The 11045-nt window shown below is 40.6% G+C and overlaps 1 pseudogene; it reads right to left on the bottom strand.

The window, feature by feature from the left end:
- Positions 1-666: 666 nt before the first annotated feature.
- On the bottom strand, positions 667-7010 carry LOC125260995 (annotated as a pseudogene).
- Between the last annotated feature and the right edge of the window lie 4035 nt (positions 7011-11045).

Here is an 11045-nt window from a genome sequence, read left to right as displayed (position 1 = left end):
AATAAAAAAAATCTTGGTTCGGTTCCCGGACACACCTCCGCTCAGCCAGCTGAGAGGCTTTTCCTCGCGATGCCATGCAATGGTACTGGACGCTCGGTGGACCGCTTGATCCTCCTCTGCCCCCTGGCGGCTGGCAATGGCTCCTCCGGCTGAGGGCAGCCGACAGCGAGTCCCCCATTCCCTGCTCCTCCCCTTCATGGCAGACGGCAGTGACTCCTCCACTCCCTCTTGGACGGCAGCCACCCCACCTCGACCCAGGAGCATGGCAGCAAGCTCTCCATCCCACCTGCGGTATGCTCACTCCAACACCACCGCCTCGGGCAGCCACTCGCGGTCTTCATTCTTCTGCGTTGCCCAGCCTCCTCAGCACCAGGATCCCCCTCAGCAGCGAGGGCTCTCCGACAGCATGTCTCTCCTTCCTCCCGGGTTTCGGCATCAATGTAACACAGTTTGTTCATAAGGGAAGAAGGAGGCGGGAACCGGCGAACATTCACAATCTTTAATATATAAATAAACAAATACAAAACGAAAGTAAAATGCCAGCAGTCCCTCATGGCCGACTGCCAGCCACACAGACATAATAACACATAACGTAAAATCCAGGCCTGGTCCTCTCTTGTCTTTCACTGTCTTCGCTCCTCCTTTTATGCCTCTGGAGCTCCTCAGTTAGAGATACGTGACCGGTGCCAAGCGCAGATGATGCTCTTTAGCAATCACGCCACCGGCCTCACGCCGTTGCCTCATGGCTCTCGCCCCGCCCTGCTTGTCACAATGAAACCAACTAAAGTTAAAAGAAGATAATAAATCTCTCAAGATCTGATTAAACAACTCCACAAACAGCATGTTTGCTTTAGTTGGGCTCTTGACCCTTGACTTTCAAACGCTAGTTTATCTTTTTTCTGTGGTAACTGTGTCTTAAAAATACACTTGTTAAGGTAAAAAAAAGAAAAGAAAAAAAAGAAAAAGAAAATGTGATCAGATGATGTTGGCTGTTTATTAATGGTCACAATCATCACCTAATTGCCTGGTTCACTGATCTCCCTCAGAGTATAATCTATAATTATATGGGTGGTGATTTATATTTTTGGTTATGGTACAACCAGAAAATATGTACAATGTGACAACCAGAAAATATGAAGGATTTTAAAAACAGTTTGTGCTCAAAAGATTTTCAAGATTTATGTCATTCAGACACAGACATCGAGAATTGGTGAATGAATCTCATCAATGGTGGCATTGACATCAAAAGCTTCATGCTGCAATGCATGCTGGGTACCAGCATAGTACAAGACTCATCCATGACTCCCAGCATGCATTGCAGCATGAATAGATTATGTAGTTGAATTGTCCAGTTATTTTCTCTAATTCTTACTATTTACTTTTCATTTTTGCTGTTGTTTTTGTGCTGACTTTTAGTAATGTGATTTGTGATGTTGATCTGTTTATCTTTTTTGTTGATTGTCACCGTTGTTGAGATTCATACGCTGATTGTTACGCTTGATGTCAAGGGTCAAGTCAAGGGTCAAGAGCCCAACTAAAGCAAAACAATGATCTCCATCATGGTAACGTCAAATATAAAAATTAAAACAACATCTAAACATCTGTTAATTCTCAATAAGAACTTCTGTAGACGGATGACAGAAATAAAGTCAATCTGGTTATAAGTGAAGCTGGTAATGCTGTTTAACCAGATCTTGAGAGATTTAATGTCTTTTTTTTTTTATCTTGTGTTGATTTCATCTAAGGCTGTGGCTGAAGGCAACTGTAGTTCTTGTGTTTCCGCTAATCTCATCTCTCTTTTTTTCTGTTTATGTTGTTTCTCTTACCTTCAGTGATTCTGCTTGTTAACAGCAGGTGTTTATCACTAATGATCAATCATCACTTAATTAATCACTGAATTCTCTCAGTAATTTCAACACTGCTTCACTGTTACTCTAACACTTTGTAGTGTGCACACATATAAGTGTTGATTTTGCTGTGGGGTTTAACCCTTAAATGCATGACTGTTTCGCCAATCATTCTTACATATTCAGGTTTTTATCGACCAGGATCTATATCTAACATGGAAGGATCTCTACCTGTCGCAATAATATAAAACTCCTCTGATATTAGAGTAGCAATTATAGAAGAATAAAATAAATCATATTTTGTTACCTTTTGGAGCTTGAAAGGGCTTCGTTTGAGCAAATGTTTTATGCCATCATCACTGTCCTGGTCAGAGCTCATTTCCCAGTAAATGCAGCAAATAATAGGCTAGTTTTATGTTTGAGGTCGCAAATATGAGCCCATTTGCGATCTCAAACATATTCTCAGAACTATATAATTTTCAACATCTTCAAAATCAATATTTCGATCGCTAACAGCTTCACCAGATCCATCCAGTAACTGTTACAGTCATATTTGATTGCGTTCAGTACTTGCTCTGCAGTAAATCGCTGAGCCATTTCATGTTTTTCTTATTACTTTGTTTTCTGTCTGAATAAGTCGTCACTTCAGCATTGTGTATCAGACATTTCCACCTTTGTGGAATAAAGGTGAATTGCACTTATTCTGTCATCTAAGATTGTATTATTGTTGTGCAGAAAAAATATACGTACACTGAAACACACCTCGGGTCGTTAATGACCCTATACAATTTTTACAAAAAATGAATTCAAAAATAGGCATTCTTTTATAATTTTATGATTTTTTTTCTTGGTATATTCTTTATAATGAATTGATTGAGGAATAACAAGAAGGTTGATGTCTAACTTTAAAAAATGAATGAGGATGGTAAATTTCGATCTTCTTCTGTTCCGCTGACCTGTGGTATTCCTCAAGGCTCCACACTAGATCCTATGTTATACTCTCTATACATGCTCCCTCTTGGTACCATCTTTGAAAAGTTTGGCTTAAATTATCTAGAACAGGTGGCCGCTTGCCTTTTGGATGTTAAAGCATGGGTCACCTTTCTGATCTGCTGACAGTCCATCAACCTCTTAGTGGCTCCTAGCTCTAGGCTCAAGACTAGGGGAGATCAAGCATTTTCTATAGCTGCTCCAAGACTCTGGAACAGTCTGCCTATGGAAATTAGAACTGCTCCTACTCTGTCCATTTTTAAATCTAGGTTAAAAACTTTTTTATTTGATCTGTCTTATAATATATGACTGTTGATGTTTTGTAGTTTTTATTTGTGACTTTGTTGTTTTATTTTTTGTACAGCACATTGGTTAACGGTAGTGTATAATTGTGCTTTATAAATAAATTGAAATTGAAAAATTGAAACTAAATAACTAATAATTTTTACAATGAAATGAATCAATACTGAACTTACTTAAGGTAGACAATGACACCATTTCCTTCAAGAGCTGCTGTACAGCCAAAATTATGTTCCCTCTATCACTGTAAAGCTGCTCTGACACAATCTGCATTGTAAAAAGCGCTATATAAATAAAGGTGACTTGACTTGACTTCAATCTTGTGTGTTACGCAGCATGTTTGAGCTTCTGCAAGAACAAATAAGGTTTGTTCTCACTCGTCAAAGCAAGTATGGTTGAGCTTCTGTTTATGTTCACTGATCAATGTATATAGCCACGTTCACACAGCAGCAGAATACAGTTGTCAGTCCTGTATTTGAGTCTTTAATACGGTTACGTTCACAGTACGGTTATTTACGGGAGTGACAGCCGCATTCTATAACCAAACTCACACCCATAAATTCAAGACTTCACACATTCTCAGAATTCCGCGCTGTGTGAACGGAACCGGACTGGACAACTAGTTGTCTGTCACATCATACAGTGCGAGAGAACCACAGGTGTTTTGTGTGTGGTTTCACTTTCGATACCTTACAGCGACAGAGATGAGTTGTGCGTCATCTTAAAGTGTTCGATCCAGTCACTGTTCTCCACCGGAGCAGCTCATGTCAGTTTTGTGTTTCTTTTTGAAATTCAAATGCCATTACTTGAAAGGTACAGGCAGGTGAGTTTGATCAAGGTTGTTGCTAAACTCTGCAGGAAATTGGATCTCAAGGGCCAGAGTTGAGACCCCCTGATATAAAGCAATTGAGTCTCTTCATTAAAAATATCTTCATTTGTGTTCCAAAGATGAATGAAAGTATTAGGGGTTTGGAATGATATGAAGGTGAGCAAATAATTACATAATTTTTGGGTGAACTAAGGCTTTAATGTTTAGCATAGACCACACAGACACATTCACTATTTTTGTCTTCATATATAGCTTACTTTAAATAAGCTTTATATATTTTAAATCAGAAGACATAATCACCAGATTAATCACTTATATCAAAATAATCATTATTTGCATCTCTAGTTAGGACTCAATGTCAATCCTGGTTCTCTTGGTTTGCAAGATGGGTTTAATTTAACTTAAAAGGTCATGAAACATAAAAAAAAAATGATGAGCTTTTAACAGAGTTATGGGCATTGATCATTACAGAAGATAATGTTACCATCTGTTAGATTAATTGTATGAGAAAACTAGTTAATTTGAATCTTTTATGCGCTATTTTCAACTTCCGGGTTTATATTCATCTTCATGTTACGTCGGCGCTCGGTCAAACATGAGCGTTTGTTTTTGCTTTGTAAGAGTTTCTGCATCACGTAAGTTCTCTTCAATAGATCTTAAGTCTTCGACACAAACGTGATTAATCCACATTATGAGTGTTACCAGTCTTTGCAGTCCTTTAACCAATCACACGGCTTATAAAAATGCTGCAAAATAAGTTACAAAAGTTACTAAAGATGCAACAGCGCATTCATATATATATTTTCGATGCAAATACAAATGCGAACGCCTGTGCATTTTTTGTGCATTAAATTATAGCTGTCACAGGGTACGTATGAATTTGTGTCATTTATGGTGAGCTTACAAAACCATGTATAATACATGTATATTATGTTGCGTGTAATTTTAAAGAATAATAAGTTTTAATGATTTTAACTGAGAGCAAAATAAAATTCTCTGAATTAAAGCCGTTGCTGTGTTGTCTCCTTTGCTCTTTTGTAACTGGGGTACAAACTACATATTTTGCTACTTTCAACTCAATGATCTCTGGCCTATCGGGGCTCCAGTTTCACTGGAGCTGTGTTCAGCTCCTCCAGCGTCCACACAGAGCAGAGCAGAGGATAAAATCTGTAGTTCACAGTCCTCTTTCTGTATTCAGGTGATCAGCTCTTTGCAGTTCCTGTGTCACTCCTACTCACCCTATACAAATAATCAAAACTGTTTATCTAGACTAATCCTAACAATACAATCAAAGCCATGACTGCTGTGATTCAGATAAGTGAAATGTCACTGGCCACCTGTTCAGCATACGTAACCAGGGATGGCGCTCAATGTCGTCTAAACTGGGACGATCTGCTGCTGCGGCACTCCCTGACATCAACATAGTGTTGGCCCTGATCTGGCCCACATCTGGCCCGGGTGTAATCCACATGTACCAGATGTGGGCCGGTTCTGGGCCACACTATGTTTCTGTCTGGGCTGAGACACCAGCTAACCAACTAATGGCACTCTGTTACACACAACACAGTCTTCAGGAACACAAAAGAACAAACTTCTCCTGGGTTTTTACCTCTGAATGTTTGCTATCTCTGCCTGTAGATAGCTTTCTTGGGAAGTGCAGTCTGCTTTTGGAGGAGACCCTTAGTGCGGCTCTGAAGAGAAAACACAGGATGTTGTAGAGTGTCATCCCCAGTGACCAAACAGTAGCCGGTCCTGCATGATAGCAGTACTGATCAAACCACTAAGGAGGGGTGTATTCGTGAGTGCCTGAGAGACCCATGAAGACCAGAAACATCCACTGAAAAGGTTCTAGTTCAAAATAATTATTTTGTTTGATCATCAAAAGTTCACAAACATCTTTCTGTAATGCAAACCAACCTGCAAAAGATGTGTAGGCTGAGTCCTTCAGTTCAGCAGCTTGATGTCATGGGAAGCTGTGGAAATCAGCAGATTCTCAGGACTCCACGGGACTCCACGGCTCTCGCAATGTTTCAGCGCGGTGATCAGCTGCACCAGCACTTTCTTGGCCAAACTCTCATCCAGACAGCAGTTCTCTTCACAGAAACTTGAATCTTGTCAAGGAACTGGACGTTCCAGGATCATGTAGTAGCAAATGGCACGCTCAAACCACTCCACGAGCTGCAGGACGTTGGGGCAGGCAGGAGCTGAATTGACCCGGGTCATCAATGAGACCTCCAACGGCAGCAGACCCTGACCTTCCTGCAGAGACAAATGCTCCATTATATACAGGGCAAAACCAAAGGGATGAAACAGAACAACAGATTCTCGCTGGAACTAACAACTTCCAGCCTCTCTTGGGTCATGTCTTTAGAGATGTACTTGATGGCAACCTGTGGACAAATAAACCACAGTAAATCACAACCTGCCTGATTGTGAAACATGACATTTACTGATATCAACATTTCTAAAGGCTGTCTAAGTATAAAAGAGGGAAGAAAATGTCTTGCTGAAGAATGTTTTTAATGCGTTTGGCAGGTCTCTTATATGAAGTGGAAGGACGTCCATCATCTGGTCTCTCCTGGCTGCTGCTCTGCCACTTCCTATTCCTTTGATCCTGATCTGTGGACACAGAAACAGCCAAGTCAGAAGGCAGAGGAACTAAATATCCAGGTAGTGTCATGGCAGATTTGATGTTTCTTTGTCCCTTCAGATCTGGTCTTCGAAGAAAAACTTCGCAGAGTCTAAGTTTTCAGGTCTCAGAAAAACTCACAGAGTCAAAGTTCCAGATCTCAGAAGTATTTAACTTTATTGTCAAGCAACAAAGTGAGATGCCAGCTCCGCATCTGAGGCTCCCTTATCCGGGGCACAGTTTTATACATTTTTCTTATCTCTTAAAAACACAACAAATTAATATCATTGGCTTTTTCTTATCTCTTAAAATACACCAAAGTAATATCATTGGCTGGTAATATTCACCCTAACAGTTATTTTCCATGATATCATCTACGTGGGCTCTTCTCCCACACCTCCTTCCCATGTACTCCCCGAACTTTCTGTCATAGTTCATTGCAGGTGTTTCTTATGTAAGAGAATTTTCTTAGTAAGGGTGACCAGCTTCCAGCTACTGTACATCTTTTGACTTCACTTCTCATGGCCTTCTGCCAATTTGATGGTCAACCCTTTTCCCATTGGCCAAATGAAACATTGTATCAAAACAGTCAACACACCCCAGAGGCAAGAAGCCTTCACGTGACACCCTTAAAAATAGTCTTGTTCATTTCACAGCCACCTGTTGTCTGGTGGAAAATTACCAACAAAATATGCTCAAGTAAACTTGTTTGACCCTTACAGTTACAAAGGCCAAGAGGGCCTCAAAACACTTCTAGCTTTTATAGTAAGCAAACAAATTCTACATTTGTTTTCTACTGGATGGATAAAATACTCCATCAGTAGCTCCTGGCTCAATGTCTGGGTCGGGTTTAACAGTGGATCCTGATCGTGATCATCAGAGCCGTTTCTCCCAAACTCCTGACCAGCCATCTGAGTGGAAGCAGCTTTGGATCTGGAGCAGCCTGAGGCTGGAATATTTAGATCAAATAAAGTTTTTTTAATAATATCAATAATCGAGGACAGAGGTCACATCAAATTATGTTACATTATTTTTTTTTTCAACTTTGTTTTCAAAGACAAATCATTTATTAACTGAGCCATAAATTCTTTAATAAAAGCTTATTCTGACCTCTCGAGAGCATTTGGCAGGTCTCTTACATATAGTGGACGGATGTCCATCATCTGGTCTTTCCTGGCTGCCGCTCTGCCACTTTCTCTTCCTTAGATCCTGATCTGAAACAGCCAAGTCAGAAGGCAGAGGAGCTAAATATCCCTTGGAAATCCAGCATTACAATTGCAAAGTTCCTGGGAATATCCCAGAAAATGTTGTTGTGATTTCAAAAGGAATTAATTTATCTAACCCTCCATGCTTAAGAACTTGTGAATTAATAAAGTTACGACACCACCAATATGCTCTGACGTCACATACAGTTGCCTGGTGTGCAAAGTTCCTGGGATCATATTTCTGTATCAACACATCAGAAAATGTTGTAATGCTGTATATTGTAAGGGAATTCATTTATCTAACCCTCCATGTTCTCGTTTTTTTGAGAACTTGTAAATTAATAAAGTTATGACACCGCCAATATGATCTGATTGCACATACAGTTGCCTGGTGTGCTAAATTTCTGGGATCATATTTCAATATCGACACATCAGAAAATGTTTTAATGCTGGATTTCATTTGTGAATAATTTTATCTAACCCTCCACGTTCTCAATTTTTTTAAGAACTTGTGAACTAATAAAGTTATGACACCACCAATATGCTCTGACGTCACATACAGTTGCCTGGTGTGCGAAGTTCTTGGGATCATATTTCTATATCAACACATCAGAAAATGTTGTAATGCTGCATATTGTAAGGGAATTAGTTTATATAACCCTCCACGTTCTTGTTTTTTTTGACAACTTGTGAATTAATAAAGTTATGACACCAATATGCTCTGACGTCACATACAGTTGCCTGGTGTGCGAAGTTCCTGGGATCATATTTCTATATTAACACATCAGAAAATGTTGTAGTGCTGCATATTGTAAGGGAATTAATTTATCAAACCCTTCACATTCTCGTTGTTTTGAGAACTTGTGAATTAAGAAGAGCCCACCCACCTGCCTGAACGACTACAGGCCAGTGGCACTCACTCCAATCATCATGAAGTGTTTCGAGAGAGTGGTGCTGGCTCATATTCAGAGCAGCATACCAGACACTCTTGACCCCTTGCAGTATGCCTACCGGTCCAACAGGTCCACTTCAGATGCCATTGCTGCTGCCATTCACTATTCCCTCTCTCACCTGGAAAATAAAGACTCATACCTTAGGATACTCTTCATCGACTACAGCTCCGCCTTCAACACGGTCATCCCCCATAAACTCATCCACAAACTGTCCACACTTGGTCTGCACCCCATCCTTTGTGACTGGCTCCTAGATTTCCTGACTGGCAGGCCTCAGTCTGTCAGGATTGGCAATAGGACTTCAGCCAGTATCATCACAAACATTGGCACTCCACAGGGTTGTGTACTCAGTCCCATCCTCTACACCCTGTTCACCTATGACTGTGTCGCCTCCCACAAGGACAACATTATCCTGAAGTTCGCGGACGACACCGCAGTGATAGGATGTATCACTGGTGGGGACGAGGCAGCCTACAGGAGGGAGGTGGCGAGGCTGGTGTCATGGTGTGGTGACAATAACCTCACCCTCAATACAGACAAGACGAAGGAGATGATAGTGGACATGAGAAAGGAGAGGAGAACGCATCAGCCACTGTTCATCCGGGAGCTTGAAGTGGAGAGGGTGAGCAACTTTAAATACCTGGGTGTCCATATCAGTGAGGACCTTAGTTGGACACCTCACATCACACAGCTGGTCAAAAAGGCCCAACAGCGGCTGTATTTTCTGAGGAGGCTGAGGAAGTTTGGCATGTCGCCTAAGATCCTCAGCAACTTCTACAGCTGCGTCATCGAGAATGTCCTGACCAATTGCATCACTGTGTGGTATGGCAACACTACTGTCATGGACCGTAAACGCCCGCAGAGAGTGGTTAAGACTGCGCAGAAGATCACTAGGACTCCACTGCCCTCTCTGCAGAGCATCTACCACCACAGAGTCCACAGGAGAGCTGCTTCCATCCTCAAAGACCCCTCCCACCCTCAGCACGGATTGTTCACACTTCTACCCTCAGGACGGAGGTACAGAAGTGTGAAATGCAGGACTTCAAGACTGAAGAACTCTTTCTTTCCCTCTGCCATCAGACTCCTAAACAGCTGATAAGAGTTTGTAATCATGGACACAACTGTTTACATTGATTCATAGAACTGCACTACCTCACTTTTTACTGTTTTTATTCAGGATTGCACTACCTCACTTTATGTTTTTATTCAGAATTGCACTACCTTTATTTTTTATTGCTCTTATTTTTTTTTTATTCTTTTTATTTATTTTTTCTTACTATACGGCTTTATTGTGGACGGTAAAGTAAGAATTTCATTGTGCAGGGAAACAAGCTTTCTGTCTGTGCATATGACAATAAACACTTTGAACTTGAACTTGAACTTGAACTTGAACTTTGAACTTTGAACTTAATAAAGTTATGACACAAATATGCTCTAACGTCATATACAGTTGCCTGGTGTGCGAAGTTCCTGGGATCATATTTCTATATCAACACATCAGAAAATGTTGTAATGCTGTATATTGTAAGGGAATTAAATTATCTAACCCTCCACATTCTCGTTTTTTTGAGAACTTGTAAATTAATAAAGTTATGACATCGCCAATATGCTCTGATTGCATATACAGTTGCCTGGTGTGCAAAGTTTCTGGGATCATATTTCAATATCGACACATCAGAAAATGTTGTAATGCTGGATTTTGTTTGAGAATAATTTTATCCGACCCTCCACATTCTCATTTTTTTTAAGAACTTGTGAATTAAGGGTTTAGTTCACCCAAAAATGAAAATTCTGTCATATATTACTCACCCTCATGCCGTTCCACACCCGTAAGACCTTCGTTAATCTTCGGAACAGAAATTAAGATATTTTAGTTGAAATCTGATGGCTCAGTGAGGCCTCCATAGCCAGCAATGACATTTCCTCTCTCAAGGTACTAAAAACACATCTAAATCAGTTCATGTGAGTACAGTGGTTCAATATTAATATTATAAAGCGACAAGAATATTTTTGGTGTGCCAAAAAAAACAAAATAACGACTTATTTAGTGTTGGCCGATTTCAAAACACTGCTTCAGGAAGCTTCAGAGCATTATGAATCAGCGTATCGAATCATGATTCGGATTGTGTCAAACAGCCAAACTGCTGAAATCACGTGACTTTGGCGCTCCGAACAGCTGATTCGACACGCTAATTCATAATGCTCCGAAGCTTCCTGAAGGGATTGTTTCCCCCCTCTCCCCCTGGTGGGCGTGGTTTTCAGATTATGACGTGTGTCGCTCTGTCTCTATAA

The sequence above is a fragment of the Megalobrama amblycephala genome, unplaced genomic scaffold (genome assembly GCF_018812025.1).
Source record: "Megalobrama amblycephala isolate DHTTF-2021 unplaced genomic scaffold, ASM1881202v1 scaffold230, whole genome shotgun sequence".
Taxonomy (NCBI): domain Eukaryota; kingdom Metazoa; phylum Chordata; class Actinopteri; order Cypriniformes; family Xenocyprididae; genus Megalobrama; species Megalobrama amblycephala.
The sequence above is the reverse complement of the archived record's forward strand: the minus strand, read 5'-3'. Positions and strand labels throughout refer to the sequence as shown.